Genomic DNA, 18,017 nt, shown 5'->3' with positions numbered 1-18,017 from the left:
TGTATGCACAAATAAAATAAATCTTTAAAAAAATATATACTACTGAGCAATAAAAATGAACCACTATCACCTCTAACATGGATTAACCTTGAAAACATGGATTAATCTTGAAAACATTTTGTCAGTGAGATGAATAGTCTAAATATTGTGTTTCTATTTCAATAACATTTCCAATAAAGGCAAAGTGATAGAAACATGTCAGTGATTGTCTGAAGCTTTGGGTGATGGTGAAGATTCGATTAATGACATGAGAGACATTTGCCCGGGGAGAAGCAGGGGACAGGAATGTACTGGGTCTGGATCGTGGTGGTAATTGTGCAACTTTATAGATTCACTAAAACTCATTGTACACTTATGATGAGGGAATTTTATGCTTTTTATGCTGTTTAAATTATGCTTCCAGAAAAGTTATTTGCAAAGAAGCAATGAAGCTTTTCCAATGAATGTTTCTCTGAAAGATCTGCATCTGGAAACAATGTTTAATAATGGAAACTCATTTGTAAACAAACTGAATCACACAGGGCTAATGGAGGCAAATTTGCTGGAGTCTAGAAATATTTTTGGGAATCACATTCAAAGAAAGTGAAACAGTGCAATGGGGGTGGGGGGCTACAGCTTCCACGAAGAAGTGGCTGGTAGCCGACAGGTCACTGTGGGTTCCCACCAATGTGCACAATTGCAAGACCACTCAGGCTCAAGAACAAGAAGGGGTTTTATTTAACAAACTTGGAAAACAGAGTTTCTAAGGCCACAGGTTGCCAACTACCTCACCTCAGTGAGTGTCCAGAAATCCTCAACGGAAGCCCACGTATCCCAAGATGGTGATGTCCTGCGAGCGGGGGCCTGGAGCTTATGGCAGCCGGTAGGAGCCTGCCAGGATCAACTCGATCAGCTGGAGGTGCCCACAGGGGGGGCCACTGAGATGCTGCTACAGCAGCCCCAGCCACAGTCTGAAGGTCAGATGGACACTGGATAGACAGCATTGGAGACAGTCCTGACAATCCAGAGCAGTTAACAGCCTTCAAAAGTCACCAGGACAGAGTGTCGGTGTCTGCCAACAGTGCTGGGTAGCACAGCCACTTGTGCTGGTCATCAGGTCACGAGCATCGCAGCTCTTTGTGAGAAGCTGGCCCACACCACCAACCAGCTCTCTCAGCCACCAGGCCAGGCTGACCCATTGGTGCTTCTTTCAGTGGTGTCAGAGGCAGGGCTGGAGGCAGGGGCTGCCAGCCTGGCCTCTGGGAAGGTCTGTGGCTTTTCTGCCCTCAGAGGTCAGCTTCTGGATTCTTTTGACTTCTTTCTTCCTTGGAGGTCAGGAATAGCATAACCAAAGTGAGCATGCGAGTCCATCAAAAAATCTGAGTCTGAGCATCTCTCTTCTGAGGCCAGGAACAGAGCGTCCCCCTCGTGCAGAGTGAGATGCTTGCTTTATCTCTGCATTCTGTGCCTACCCCCCTCCCTACTAGTCTGATTGGACCAATTTCAATCCCACTGCTGATTGGACCATTTACCAACCAGCTCACAGCTCACACCTGACCAGTCCATTCTACGAGCTAAGTACCAGATCCACGGGTCTCTCTACTGCCTGCAGCTGGAGGAGCCACAGTCCTGGGCTAGCCCCTGAGGCCCCAGGGCCTGCATGCCCTGAGGTGTGGGGCCGGGGAACCACCGCCACGTGCCACCATGGCCACAGCCTGAGCCCCACTGGGGCCCCTGATGCAAGTAGTAAAGTGCTGTCACCTGTTGCTGCTTGCGCTGCCTGAAAGCCATGCTCTGGGGTCACACACTGGAGTCCCAAGGGGAGTTTCCTGCTTCACAATGGGAGTGGTGGCTGTTGATATTATTGTCTCCTGGACGTCCACTCACAGGAATGTGTGGTAGATGAGTGGTCATTACATAAGGCAGTCATTACATAATTACATATTATGGCCAGTCAAGATTTTAATAATAGCAACATGAATGTTAACAGGGCCCTCAATGAGCTTTTTCACTGTGAGTACAGAGAAGCCCACGTCTTTGCTCTAAGCCAGACTTTTTGCCCCAGAAGTTGTTTATGAGTCAGTCAGAGCTTTGTACACCCTGGAAAGGAAAGGAGGCAGGGAGGGCAGGACTTTGGCCTTGGTTAAGTGTCGGTGTCTCCTGTTTTGAAGTGATTGTCATGAGATTGAGAAGTCATGTGCCGACACTTACTCTACCCTTACAATTTAAGCAGTGATGTACTGGGTGCTATTTTTAACAAAGCTCATTTGTACTTTAAAAGATACTTTAAAAAGTCCTTTGACTATTGAGAAAATTCTTACAAAATAGAAGTTAGGAAGTCTAACTTCTATGTGTCAATTTCAACACAAACTAGTGTCAACATTTGAACACTGAAAATCTCAAGTGAAAAAGATTCAGATATTTATAAGGCATGTACTTAGCTGAAATAAGTTTTTTCTAAGCATTAAAATGGGCCAGAGATTGATTTTTATATGACTAACTTTCATGTCGCTAAACAAATTATTTTAATTATGAAATATTAGCAATATCAAAAACAAAATCCAAAATGTATAGCTAATCAAATCCTATTGCATTTGACTAAAAAACTCCACTTTATTAAATTATCAAAATGAGAAGAGACATAATATGTTTACTTTTGATGAGTAGTACTAGCTGATCGACATTAAAATTCTCACCAATAGAGTTGATTTATCTAACTTATTCACCTTGTTGGTGTGTGTGTGTGGTGGGTATAGGGGAGGATTCCCCATTAAATTAGTACAAGATAGTCAAACACCAAACACCAGGTAGATGAAATATACAGCAATTTTAGTCTCATGTACTCAAGAGTAGAGGGGAGAAGGCCATCACATAGCTGGCAGGGCCCCCCTGGGGTTGTATACAGGGACAGAACATAAAGGGTTATGAGAGGAAGGATTTGTAGTACCAAGAGGATATGAGAAACTTCACTTCTCAGATGAAGATGTGTTGATATGTTTGAAAATTTTCATGAGCTGGCAAGGAGTGGAATCTTGTGAGGCTGAGGGCCAGGTGCAATGAATTAGCCAGGTGGGGCGCCTCTCTGGAGGTGGGTGGGCAGGCGTGGGGGAGGGTTGCTCATCGGGCAAGAAATTAGGACATTGCAGACTTCTGAGGTGAAATGACATCAAGGTGGCAATGCTACTTAATTTCGGTCTTAATATACATCCTCTGACAGAAGTGACATGTGATGTCTCCCTCATCTTGAAGTCAGGGAAGCCCAAAGGCAGGTTATGCTTTCCTGCATTAATTAATTGTATCAAAGCTTCTCCAAACATAAGCGAATCTGAAAGGACAAATTCTGAGGTCCGTCAAGTGTTCTTTCTAGACTTTTGTTGTAACTATTCTGGATATAGTACACACTTCAAAACACTGTCAGGAGCTCTGAGGGAAGAACAAAACACAGGCCTCTCCTTTAAGTAGCTCACATCTCTGTTACCAGAGTGCCCTGCACTGATCTAGAGGCTCCTGTGAGGCTTTCCACATAGCTCTGTGCAAAGGCAAACCAGGGTGAGGGCATGAACTGCAATGATCCTTATTGGGGAATAGGCAGACCACTCGCGACAGTGAGCCTTAGCATGCCTTCAGAACTCCAGCACAAGGTCAAGCCATCACATTCTGTAACCAAAATTCACCTTTGTGAAGACTCTGGACCGCTAAAGAATCCTCTCAAAAATAACTTTAACATTTTATTTCTACAAGTGTTGATATGGAAACCAGTTTATCACATGCATTTCTGAGAGTTTCTTTGAGACAAAGAAATAACTGATGTGGAGGTAAAGTTTAAAAATTTTCTCCCCCAGTAATTAAGGCTCCCCCAGTAATTAATTGAGGTTAGAAAAGACTGTCACTCTGGAGTGTGTGACATTGTCTTTCTAACAGGAGCTTGGAGAGCATCCAGCAATCTATCTGACAAATAGTAAGTAGATAACTTCTATGCCTCTATTCAATCATCCATTCATTTACAAGCAACAAAATAATGACAGTTTTTGTTCTCTAGCAAAGTCAATTCAAGTAAAACAACACAATAGCAGCAAAAACATAAGAGATGTTGAACTTTTAAAATTACAAATATCGGCCCTCCCTGGTGGCGCAGCGGGTTAAAGCACAGCACTAAGAAGTTAAAGCTGCTTCCGCATGAGTTTGATTCCCGTCTGCCCTCTCAAAATTGGTGTAAACACTTTCTATTCTCAACTCAAGTGCTCTATCTTCACTTGTACATACATTAGTTGGGTGAGAGTCCTGAACTAACTCAATAGCCAGAGGCTTCTTTACTGCTTTAAAATTGACTTGGGAATTTATCTTACTGCTCTGAATCATAAATCAGGAAGAACTTTAAAATAGCATCTAATTGCTTATTTGCCTAACAGAACTCATAATAGTCTGATAACTCTGAAAGTGAAAAAAGCCAGACAGTGCTTTCTTGAGAATTTCAGAATAATGACACTAAGGCTATATTTATGACATAGTCAATAAGCTAGTGAGTTTTAAATATTTCATTTCCTAAAGTGAGGCAGAGACAGGAGAAGATATATGTATTGCTTGAGTTTTCCTTTATGATTGACAGAGAAGTAAAAACCATCCAGCTTCTAGCCATGCACAAACATATTTTGACAGCCTGATTTTCTCTGTATAAGTGAAAAAAACCCTGGGAATTACTAAAATGTGGGTGTTGGTGCATATTATTAATATTTATAACTCCTCAATAAGTTCTAGAATCTAATCTTGACTACTGAGAAAATCAATGGCAAATGTAAATCGATGGCAAATGCAAAGAATGCAGTTTTATATAACCCATTATGTTTTTCAAAGTACTTTCACTGCTACTATCTCATTTGATCTGGTCCCAACCTACACAGAACAAAGTAGCCCCTAGCAAAGGAAGAGCAGAAACTCCTGGCAACTCCATCATCACAGACGTGTCTTATATGAGGCTGATAGGCTGAAAGCAAAGCCCCTCCCTGCCTCCTTTCTCCCAGACACAGCCTTTCAGAGGGCTTAATGTCATTGCGGGATGTCTTTCTTTAGTCCCCTCTTTTTTCTTTTGACAGGCAGGGAGCCACAAAGCCACCAGTCTAAGGTCACCCTACAGAGTATTTCTTCAGTTATCCTGCTTAGAGCCCAATGGAAAACTACAAGGAACAGAAGACAGTGTCTCTGTGCAGGAGAGAAAGAACTAGGATTCTGAAAATCTGTTCCCTCTGTGGGGTGTTAGGAGCAGTGAACATGGACATGTAAAGAAATTGTGAGAGATCTGAAATCCCTCCTTCTCTCTAAAACCCAGGTATTGTTCCCAGAACTCCTGCCATTCAGTAAATTAATAGTGCAAAGTTCATAAGCAAGAAGGAGATCCCCAAATCCTTCCGTTTGTCTGGAAGGGAACATTCAGAATGTGGAGGCAGCCCTGAGGTCTGCCCTAGAGACACACTGAGCATGTCAGGCATCTTCACAGCATACACGCAGCAGGCTGGTGGCCGGGGGAATGACCTCGGGTGATATGATGTTGTACTTCTCTGAGACCACTGAGCAGATTGAACTCCTATTTGTCAGCCACTATAGTAGACACACGTTTTCCCATTTCATTAGTGTGGGGAATTTTAAAAACCAAGGAGGATATCTTTTCTAAACACACACACAGGCACACTTTGAAATGCTTACATCTGAACACCAGCAGACACAAGAGCCAGTTGGGAGGGAAAGCAGTGTTTATGACCTGTGGGGACCCATGTGCATAGTTTCTGCTCCTCCAGCAAGGACCTGGTGTGGTCAGCAGGCAGCTAATCTTTTAGTTTTCTTGAACTCTGACCCAATGTACAGGCTTAGCTGGATAAAACATACTGATGATCTGTTTAGACAAAAACTCTTAGCTATACAAACTGCTGTGTTCACAGTATACTAAATTTCCATTTTAATATAAAAGAAAGAAAACACATTTCTTGAGATGATTTTTTTTTTAATTTAAGGAAACTAAAATAAAAGGTCACATATTTTTTTTGTTTTAAAGACCTACCCATTTATGTACACAAAAACTGGGGAACAGGCCAGAGGTGGGGAGGCGAGAGGATTCACCAGGGACAGAGTGGGGTGCAGAACAGATCAACTAAAAAACACTGCTGAGGAGAGCATCAGGCAAGACAGAAGAGCTCTGCCACGCCATGTGGGTCAGATCACTGGCCGGGGATAGAACCCATGCTGCAGCCTCATAGTGCTGTACTTTAATCTGTTATACCACCAGGGAGGTCCCAAGGACACATATCTTTATGTAAAAAGTATAGTTGGAAACACAACTGGCCTTTTGTAACAGTAATGAGAATGACATTTTCAGAGACTTTGTCTTTAGTATGTGAATGTCAGTGTGTGCTACACTGTGGAAAGCCCAAACATCAGTGTGATAAAGTGAAGAAAACATTGTACTTGGAACCCAGACAACTGGATTTTATCCCAGCTCCCTCTAGTAACTATCTAACAGGAGAATCGCTTACCGTCGCCAATTCTTGCTTTTTGTTTCTCAGTGTAGGCATGGTGCTGATTCACTTTCACATTCTCTTCCAGCTATAAAATGTTGGTTCTGGATTGTTCACGATGGGCACATTTTTATTTAATCCAATCAAAGCACATTATGTTCATTTGTCCAGGTTAAATAAAATGGATCTGGAGCTGTTCATATAATCAAGCAGGCGTTTCAACAATCTTTCAGAAAACAAAATACTTCTTGCTAGTAAGAAGCATGGTGACACAAGAAGACTGGGGCTTGGAAAGATCCAGCATGTTTTATTCTTCATCACCATCTCAGAAGAAGATTTGTATTCACATTCTGTAAATAGAATGTAAATTTCTGTCTCACCCTGCCCTTAGTGGTATTTGGAACTCAAATATTCAGGTAAACCTATACAGGGTTTTTCATGTTTTGAAAATTAGATTCTTTCTCAATTGCATTGTTTTCTTAGGAAAGATTGTGAAATAAGCCAGAAAGAAAAAGAAAAATACCAGATGGTTTCACTCATAGCAGGAGTGTAAGGGATCAGGAAAAAAAAATACATACATACATACATATATATATATATATATATATATATATGTATGTGACTATAAACCAGGGACCTTCTACAGGAGAAGACCAAATTTTACAGGATCAAAACTGGGCTGGGAAAGTACACGGGACTATGGTGATGGCACATGGCTGAAGTGGTTGTGGGAAGTCCATGGGGATTATAACTGAGATGAAAAATGTACAAGAAAAAAAGACTGTAATTTGCCTGTAAGTATTTGTATGTTTTTGTATGTGTAAGGAAAGAATGAAGAGAAAGAAGGGCAGAGAGGAGGAAATACTAATTTGTATAGAAAGTGTTTCATCTCACTGATGATTCATTTAGTTATGTGTGATCATCACATTCTTGACCTCTGTGTAAATGAAGGCTGATTCTATAATCTCCAACCTCTGTAAATAGAATCTAATATACCCTATAGCAAAGACAAAGATTTACTTAGTTATCTTCCAGTCAAAATGTTGCTACACAGAAAAGGAAGAGATATAACATCAATGATGTCCAAAAATGCATCATTGAAATCTGTTTAACTAGAAAAATATAAGTAAAATATAAACAGTCTTCTTTGTCACATATTCGGCTATCCCTTTTTATATTTCAAGGATTAGTGAAAAAAAATCTAAGAATTTTCCCCCAAAATAAAAGAATATACTGTTTCATGGTCGTTTATCCCTTTTGCTTCTAAATTTCACAGACTGATAATACTTTGTTCAGTTAATAGAGCTAAAGAATTTTTTTCTAAAAATCCCATTTCAAAAATAAAATTTTCATTAAATTTTATCAAGATTTTATCATTCTCTTTCATAGAACCAGACTACTAATTCAAAGAAACTTATTTCTGAAGTTTAAAAATTTTAACATTTGGTGTCACTACTGTGATAATATTACTTATATCATTTATCAGAGAAAAAGTATTATAAAAGTTTAAAGTGATACATAAGTTTTCTCTGAATCCACTGCTTCATGTTTTTGTAAAGGAGAGCTTTCTCCTTTATTATACACAATCCAAAACAATATTTTTCAACAAAGACTCAGTTCAAACAAGTTCCATAAAATGCACATTTTATTCTGCATCATGAAAAATATTCACATTTACATAAAGTGTGAAAAAAATCAAAGTTACTCCTCCCTGATGAAATACAGTTTCTTGTGCTGAAACCCAGAATTCTTTTGGGTTAAAAACTTCCATTTGCCAATTTACTTTTTTAAACGACTATTTCTTGAGAACAGATTTTAAGTAAAGTGATGATCACCACAAACTTCCAGCAGCAATCAAATTTTGATCATAAATATTCCAGAATTGACCCTAAAGTCACAGAGTTAAAATTTTTCATACATCCTCTTGGCAACCAGGCAATGGGTCAACAGTAGACACAAAATTTCTATATTATACACTGCAATACCTTTGCTTCAGTAGAAAAACATGATCTGCTAAGCTTGAATGCAATTTTGAAAAGAGCAAACAAGTACTACTTAGCAAGTCCTAAAATATCACGTGAGGTTTTTGCATTGTTTCCTTGGCTAATACATGAATCAATGTTTTGAGTGACTTAACCCTTATGGACTGTTTTAATACCTCAAATTTTCATAAATATGGTTGCTGTGGCAAAAACATTTACAAATTTGCAAAAAAGTAAATTCCCATAGTAACAGTAGTGTTATAGTCAGGAATTTGCATTCAAGTATACAAAATGCCTCAACTCGTAGAAACAACTGAGAATAAAAAGAAATCTATAGTTTTCAGTGTATCATAAATACATACATTTCAGTTTGTGTTATCTGAGTACCAAGCACTTCCAGGAATCATTGCTATTTCAATAAACTACAGTGGAATTGTCGGGATGAAAATCATTCTAGTTTTTAATTTCGATATGATAGCAATCATACTGTTGCTAACATGAGATGCCTGTCCATTTTGCTTTAACTATGCATGTATCCTGAGGTGAAAGGTGACTGCTGATTGGAAGGCACCAGGGCCGCCAAGCAAAAGCAAGAGGTAAACAAACATGGCATCATACATTCTCTGGGAGAGAATCTCAAGGATCACATGAAAACATGCCAGTAGCTATCCAAACACAACACTCAACACTACATTTTCAGTTGTGGAATGTGTTGTCATCTTATTAGTAAATGGGAAAAAAAAATATGTGGCCATTTTATTTACTGATACTTTGTGACTGTGACATAATATACCAATATGAAAAACTCAGATTGATCAAATTTCCTTGACATGGACTTCAAAATGAATCTTTACTGTAATTTGCGTAGCTCACTAACTCTTCTTCCTGTTTGTTCACTGGACTCATGGGCAGCTTTTCCACCAAGCTTTGGCTGGGAACACTTGAATAGCAAAAGAGAGATCATGATTATCAGCAGCTTTGTGCTCAACAATAAGTACTTTTGTGTTGGTTTAGGCACAAAGTCAGTTCCCCTCGTGAGATGATGGAAGAGGTGAAACTTTGTTATCAAAGATAATTTAGCATAGGAGAATAAAATATTTAACATTGGATTGATTAAGTTAACTATTATGAGTCTGCTTTATTCAAGCATCAGTGTGAATATTTTGTTCTGTGATTCTGTGCGAATGAAAGAGTGATCCAATCCTTTTAGTTTTACTTCATCTAGAGGGAGCCTGACAAGCCAAAAGCTTATGTTATTGAACTTTTAGGTCAGAACTAGAGGTCCTAAACACAGTTGTGGAGCACTAACTTATTTTTTTTTTTAATTTATTGAAAAGTGTCACACACAGAAAACACAGCAAGAGGAAGCAACTGCTCTCCCCAACCATGGCCTATCTCTTTTTACTCAATTGTAATTCTGACCAAAGCTGCATTTTTTGGTCATTTCAGTTTTGGCCAAGGGACACTGGATATGGTATCACTTTAATAATAATGCAGTGATAATGTCAAAGCCAGAGAAGAAACTATGATAATTATAAAAGTTTGTATAGTATTGCTGGGGTCATTCCTCCATGGTTCTTATGAGATAAAGTAGTATGATCTATTTCACTCTACTTTGTTACCTCTGGCTGGCTGTTTCTGTCAGTGAAAACAAGATAGTTTGGCTGAAGATCTCAGAGCATAATGTTGCGATATTTGAGGTTTATTCCGCACCCCTCATCTCAAGACATAATTTTTTTAAAATTCATAGTCTACAACAAAAATGTTGCATTCATAAACTTAACACTTTAATAGAGAAAATTATTAAAACTCTCTGAAGTAAATATAAATAGAAGTAAACAAATACACACACACACACAAAATGGACTCCCTAACTTTGGAAATAATACAAATTGCCATCTAAAGAGAAATAGGTTATTTGGATAATGAATTGAATAGTGGTTTGGCTAAGAAGCCAAGCAATATAATCAGTGACAAGATATGTCTGATTTACTTAGAACATAATGTATCAAAAATAAATTTTAAAAATAAAATCTTCCTGACTTTTTATTCAAATTTCCATATTAAAATGAAGAAAAACTCCTAAATAGCTCTTGATTTCCTTGACTATCATATATTACCCATTTAAGCTAAAATTCAAATGAAAAAGGAAATGCTGACGCACCCCCACCTTATTTTGCCTTATACTAATAACTCATTTGGCATTTTCCCTCCTATGATGTTTTTCAATTTGGGGGATAAATGAAGGAAAATTTTATTCTTGGGGCAAGGCACCTTTTGCTTGTAACAGTTATATAAGTTCAACCTCTGCCATTTAATCTAACTTACCATAAAAAAGCAACCATTTACATTTATATTAGAGAATGAGCTTTAAAAGGTTATTTTACTTTCAGGGACCTTTCAAAATACATATCTTGAAAGAAATGAGCTAGCTAGCCCTTGCAAGGTAAGTCTCTAGGGTCTGACAACTTGTGGTGTTGTCTTAACTTTACCACTCAATAACTATGCTTTCCTGGACAACTTCCTTAATCTGACCCTTCACAGGAGTGTTGCAAAGCTTAAATTTGATAATCCAAATAAAGTTCATAACATTAATATAGAGAACAAATATTCAATAAATGGAAAATGAATTAACTTATTTAACCTCTAACCTAAAGATAAAAAAGCAGATAAATTTCATTCAGTCTTCTCTCAAACTTATCATCTTCCTGATGGCTGGTCCAAATCCTCACAAGACATGTACCACGTTGTTTTCATCATAAAAATCAAGATGAAATAAACCTCAACTTAAAATGCAAAACAATATTCTCATAATATTTATAGGCATTAGAGCACTTTGTAGACATTAAAGAATTCTAGTTCTTGTCCTCTTTCCTTATACAACATGACTCAGACTTTAAATAGAATATATAATCAACCACATCTAAACAATTATATCAACATAAATTTTAAAAAATAATTTCTCAATTAAATACTCTCAAACTCCATCATGCAGTTTAATAAATTTGAGTAATGTACAAGAGTGAAAAAGTTAGTTGCCTTCCTCTACATAGAAAAAGATGATTTGTTTGGTTGTTGTGTGTGAGTGTGTGTATACACACCCAAGTGTTTTGAAAGGTGAAGAAGGCCAGTAAAGATGTGTCCATTATGGTTGGGTGTCTTTTGACTTTGGATAAGAGATCTTTTTGCCTTCAATGGATGCCTAAGAATCAATTATTTTACATAAAATGCTTTGAAGATTTAACATATTAATATGAGCATTGGCACTTTGTAACAAAGTTGGATATAATTAGGAATCTCAGTTCCATTAATTATTTTGTTAATAAAGAGTGTTCATTTTCAGCACTTCTAATCTTTATGACCCCCTAACTAATTTTCACAATAACATTTGGAAATGTTACTAGTTATTTTGAAATTCAGAGTAAACATTTCATCCTAATACAAGATTATTGATTTTTGAATGTTAAGTATGATGAATAGCTCACATTTCCAAGAAGAAGCTGCTAGCAGTCATTATTTTTTGCATCTAAATCACTTATTTTAGAACTAATCTAAATGATAAAAGTTGAATAAAATCCAGGAGATAAAATACCTTCAAATCTATGAAATATTAATAAATATTCTTATAGCAGGTGGAAAAGTGACTTACAAATGTCAAAAAGAAAGAATGTAAATTTAATTTTAATTAATATGATTCTTATGGATGATGATTATGTGAAAATAAAGTTTGATAAAAATGTTTCATTGAAGGTCTAAGTTCACAGAACAGAGGTTTGGAAAAGCTAACCCACGTTATCCCTCTTACTGAGAGAGGTTCTGAGACGTCATTGTTAAAACTGAATTTTTTACAGTTCATTTTTGGGTACTAAAAACATCTCATATAAGCAATCTTTTATTTATGAGTGAGAAAAACTGACACCAAATTAGGAAAAGGAGAAAAATAGATAATGGATGGTTCACTTACATGTGAATGGATACAGAGAAACAAGGGTCAGATAAAGCCAAACTAACAAGCAATTTTCATAATCTCATTCGGAAACGTTACTAGATATTTTGAAATTCAGAGTAAACATTTTGTCCTAATATAAGATTATTGATTTTGAATGTTAAGTAGGATGAAGAGCTCACACACTCGACCTTAGAAAGCCGACTTTAGAACTGAGTACTCCAGGTTGAGGTGGGGGAGGAGGCGGGGCGGGGGTGGGGCAGGGAAAGTAGGTTGGGAACACTATAAAACAAAAGGACAATGGGTGCAGTGTTAACAACACCCGAGGGGGAAGACCATATACTTCTAGTACACAAACAATGATATAGTCCAATGTCAACTCAATTTCATTTTTTAAAATCATGCAACACAGGTATCTTTGAATTTATTACGTAAGTCCTAGGATTGACCAAGGTTCGTCTTTCTCATTATTTTATGTTTAAAGATTCTTTGACACTTTGAAATGCATCTGACTTTGTCCTTTTGTTTTATTTGTAATATACCAGTACGAAAACAATATATAGTTATAGAAATGTAGATGTTATCATTTCATTTCTGTTCAGTTGTCCCTGTTGTTATTACTCCTTCATACTTTAATGGCTAATGGCTGGTCCAGACTTAATGAGTCCTTCTAATGAAAAAGGCTACACATACTTATATAAAATAGCCAATCAAATCATGGAAAGCAATGTATGCCAGTAAAGGGGAAGTAATATCGGAATAGTCTGTACAAACTCACAGAATAGATCTGATTGTCCTCATGAGTACTAATAAACATGCTCAGGGCTCTGTGCATCTGAAGTTTGACCTACTTTCTACTCTACTTTGCAGATTTGTTTCGAACATGAAAGTACATATTCTCATTTGGACTCCATGAAGTCCTGTAGCCTGTACCACTCCTCTATTAAAAACTGGACACAGTTCTTTCTGATTGTGAGGTCCCAAGCACAAAACCTTATTTTATTTACCCTAGACCAAGATACAGTGATGTTTTCTAAAATGTCAAATTGATCACCATTAACCCCCTCCGAAGTAATAAATGTCATGCCAGAGCATAAGTTTCTGTTATCTAATCTGCTTACAACATTTAAGTTGTGAGTACAAAGTTTACACTGAAAGCAAGTTGTTTGAAAATATTTATTTACATATGTGTAGATACAGATGCAATGTAACTGTGAGCTGGAATGCCATGGACCTATCACAGTTGATGGAAAATATATAACCATTTAGCAAAGAAATAGAATTATAGTAGGTACTAAAAAGTCATTATCAAGAATGACAAGCCCCTTAATTCTTCTTTAATTATTCTCCTCAATATAGCTAGCCTTTACAACTAACCTGACTTTACTTAGGTCTTTGTTTTAGAAATTGCGAGTGCTTTCAAAATAATGCCTAACTCCTAATGTTCAATAAATTTGCACATTTTTTAAAAATTTGGATTTGACAAAAGATTAGAAAATTCAATACAAGAACTAAATATTTCTGGTGGTACATAAAATTTTCCTTGTTTTTACATGTTCTTGTTATTTTTCTTACCCACAGCATCATGGATGATGTAGTGACAGTCAATTTGGGTCTATCCCTTTGAATACAAGAGACTCTCTGCATAAATGAAGAAATATTTAAAACATGAATCTCATTTTGAAAAATAAAACATGCCATCTCATTTCCTTGAATTATCAACATTACTAAGTATAGAATATAAAAAAAAACTTTTTAAATTAATGCAATCTCACTTAGGACATTATAACATGATTTATTTGCAGTGTAATTTAAATAAAAGTGGCTTTCCTCTTTTTAACTGTTTTTTTTTCAAGTTCAAGATACACATTGAAAAATCATTGGAAAACTTTTTTCCTAATTTAGACTTTTGTTATAAGATCTCTCTGCATGTGGAGTCATAAATCTTGAGTAAGTCATGAGTATTTTTCAAAAAATGTTGGAAGATAAACTATCTATACCTTGGATACACATCAAAATGTTTAGTGTTCTAATGAAGTTGAGAATCTCTTTTGAGTATTAAGTAGAAAACGAAAAACTGCAAAATGTGTCTTTTTCTCCTCTAACCAGAACAGACCTTCATTCTGCTGTTATTTGATTAATAGTTTTAAATTATCAGATTGTTTTCAAGTCTTATACTCACATGTTATTGTTTAGGATTATTTCTTTACCAACCTGTGACCCAGATATCTTTAAAACCTTGGATATTATCTAAGGAGCACATCTCAATTGGTCTCGTACAGAAAAATAAAAGATAATTTGTTTTAATGAAATTTTCATTTCAAAGATCATTTTCCAGTGACCTAGTATCATTGTGACATAAGAAGAGAGCAGTTCTCATCTTCATTTTATCATTTATTGGTTGGGAAATTGGAGTCCCAGTTACACCAAAAAAAATAGTTAACTTGCCCAAGGTTTACTTACACTTTACTGCCAAAGCTAAATTCAAAACTCAGTCTGAGCTTAGATAAGCATCCTAGGGGTTTTCCAAAAAGATCATCTTTCCCTTTCGCATCAAGACCACAAGATAAATACTTATATATGTAACAAATTAGCAAAACACAACATTCACATAATTACAAAATATTCACACTTTAAAGTTATCTGTGTATGATATGTACAATCTAGATAAATTTTCTCATTACCTACATAAAATTTAGGAAAAGGTTCAGAGAAAATAGCATAAAGGTAAAAATTATACAAGATAGTAGAATTTATTAAGAATATGACACATAATTTTACCAGTACCAGCCACAGTATATACTTCAAAAAACAGTCACTGCTCTAAAAACTTTTTTTTAAGATTTCTGAAAGAATTTCATTATTAGCATGGCGAATTGGCCAGATCTCAACAGGAAAACGAAGTCTCCTTAAATTTAAGAGAAGCTATGACTTGCATTTAGTTTCTGAAAAGATTAATTTTCTTTTTCAAAGATTTTTTAATTTATCAAACAAGAACTGGGGTACAGGCCAGAGGTGCGGGGATGAGAGGATTCACCAGAGACACAGTGGAGCAGAACAGGCAGATTTGACAGAACTACACTGCTGAGGGGAACAGTGGGTAGGTCAGGAGAGGTTCAGCTGTGCCATGTGGGGCACCTCCCTGCATGTGGGATCCACCTTGTGCTGCAGTGGCTTTGGATAGCTTTATAGTGCTGCACTCTAACTTTTTGTGCCACCAGTGAGGGCCCAAGATTAATTTTCAAAATGGCACTTCAGTTTGTGCTCATAATTAACATTCTTATTAAAGTGCTGGGTACTCTAAAAGTATACATTTAAAAGCTTAAATTTTCTAGTTCTGGATCTACAGAATTTTTTAACTTGGAATCTTTGATAGTTGTACTCTTGATATCAGATGAAACCAGAATCATAATAAGAACTTTGATTTTAAGAATAAAGTATGTGTCTCTATTTAATGTCTATGCCCAAACCATTCTAAATACTATTCATATTAATATGGGACACTGGTGACTTTGGTATCATCATCTGCCTTTGTATGCCTATTTGCCTTATATCAAAGTTCCTGCCTACTAGATCACATTTAGAGCATAATATCCTGATACAGACTGGAAAAAAAAAAACTTGCTATTAAAATGCAACGCTCACATTTCCATTTTTTAAAATTTCACGTTTGCTATTAATAATAGTCACCTGACAGGCTCCAGTATCTGATCTTATATATTATCATAGAAAAATATGGACGGTGTATAACTTGCTTTGAAAATATTCAGATTTTAATTACATATTTATTTACTCCTATTATTACATTGTTCAGAAATAGAATCATAAAAATTTTATTTTGGATGCATTGAGAACATCTATGCAGTGTAAGAATAAAACATGCAGTCATCTGGTCCCCCAAAAGAGAATCTACTATTTATGTGCTGGTAGAGGCAACACAGAACATAATTATATCATTATTGCATGTATTTAAGCAAGTGCTCACCCTTTTATTCAAATTCAACTGGTAAGAATTGTGAAATCTGGAAACCTAAAAGACTATTCTATATACAGTGTTTGCTGAACACATGCAATCCTGCTGAAAACAGCAGAGTGCATTCAGCACCTGATCAGTCATGCACACAGGAACAGAGGTGGGTGGGAAAGAAAACTGCACCATAAATAAACAGCAGATACTTTCTCCCCCTTGGTTGCAAACTGGAAAAGTTCAAAACCATATACTTCTTTCCCACATATGTATAAACAATGATATTGTAGGCCAATTAGGTGAAGCTCTGAATCAATGTCAGAACACATGTAATATTTGCACCAGTAATAAGCAAAGGTATGGGTTGTAACTTCAAACTGCCCTGCTGCTTCATGGTCATTCTTCTAGCTTTACACCAACTGTCACTGTTGAAGCATGAAGTTATTTTATTATTTGTTAGCCTTTTAAAGCTTAGTCAACTTTGTCTCATATATGAATTCAACAATACCCTGAATTTCAACAAATACCACAGGTCAAGAAAAAGGTTCCATCCTCACCATGAAAGCAACAAAGTTCCAATTTCAAGATTGATTATTTTACACCATGATTTCTCATTTTCCTGTGCCTATGGTAGGTAGATATTGTAGCACGTCATGGGGAAAGGCACCCCTGAATACTTCCACTGTGAATAACCGAAGCTATGGCACAAAGAAAGGAAAATGAACCCAGGATACATAACATCTGGTCTGAGTCTCTTAAATTAATGAGGCACATCTTGTGGGCATATGAAGAGGTTCTAACAGAAATTCTAAAATATCAAGCATTTCAATACATTTTCCTGTTTTGCACTTCTCCAGCTTGACTGTGAAAAACTCATGTTCAGTTCTAGGAGATAATTAGAAAGCTCATAAAAATGGGTAGAAATGATCAAAAGATTTCCTTTGATTTTGCTATCATCATGTGTATGTTGTTTATATATGTGTGTGTATATATACATGTGTAGGTATATACATATACACATATATACACACACACAAATGATTTTATAATGTACAAATTACTAGTATATATTTTCAATTTGATTCACACTCACTGCCATTTATTAAATGTTATGCACATACCAATTTAGAATTATGCCTCTCTTCAATGTCTTTAAAAAAGTAGTCAAAGGAAATGAATACATGTAATTCATTCTTGATATACATCATGTAAGGAACTAGTAATACACAATTCTTTGTGACTTTTTTCAGTTAATAATAGGCACTTTCTAAGAAGAGGATTTGTGACCCAAAGGGCTCTGAAATTCAGTCTGTAGTACCCCCCTTTCATAAATGGAGCTAACTGAACCATTGATCTACTGTATTAGCTCAGCATAAGTCCAGCAATTGAACTGTGTGCAAAAAGCTTCAGAAAATGGTAACCAGAATAAACCTATAGAAAAGCAGTTATCTGAGTTGAACAGACATCTATTTCTTAGCTGTTCTTTTAAACCACATTTTACATGTTATCTCTATAAACAGTGTGAACTATCCCAGACCTGTTTTTTCATCCTTTCTAAATTACAGACATGCTACAAAAACAAACAAACAAACTTGTTTATCCTTTTCACATCACTGCAATTAAGTTTGACATGATTATTA

This window comes from Condylura cristata, unplaced genomic scaffold, assembly GCF_000260355.1.
Source record: "Condylura cristata isolate star-nosed mole 26May11 unplaced genomic scaffold, ConCri1.0 scaffold00013, whole genome shotgun sequence".
In the NCBI taxonomy this organism is placed as follows: Eukaryota; Metazoa; Chordata; class Mammalia; order Eulipotyphla; family Talpidae; genus Condylura; species Condylura cristata.
The sequence above is the reverse complement of the archived record's forward strand: the minus strand, read 5'-3'. Positions refer to the sequence as shown.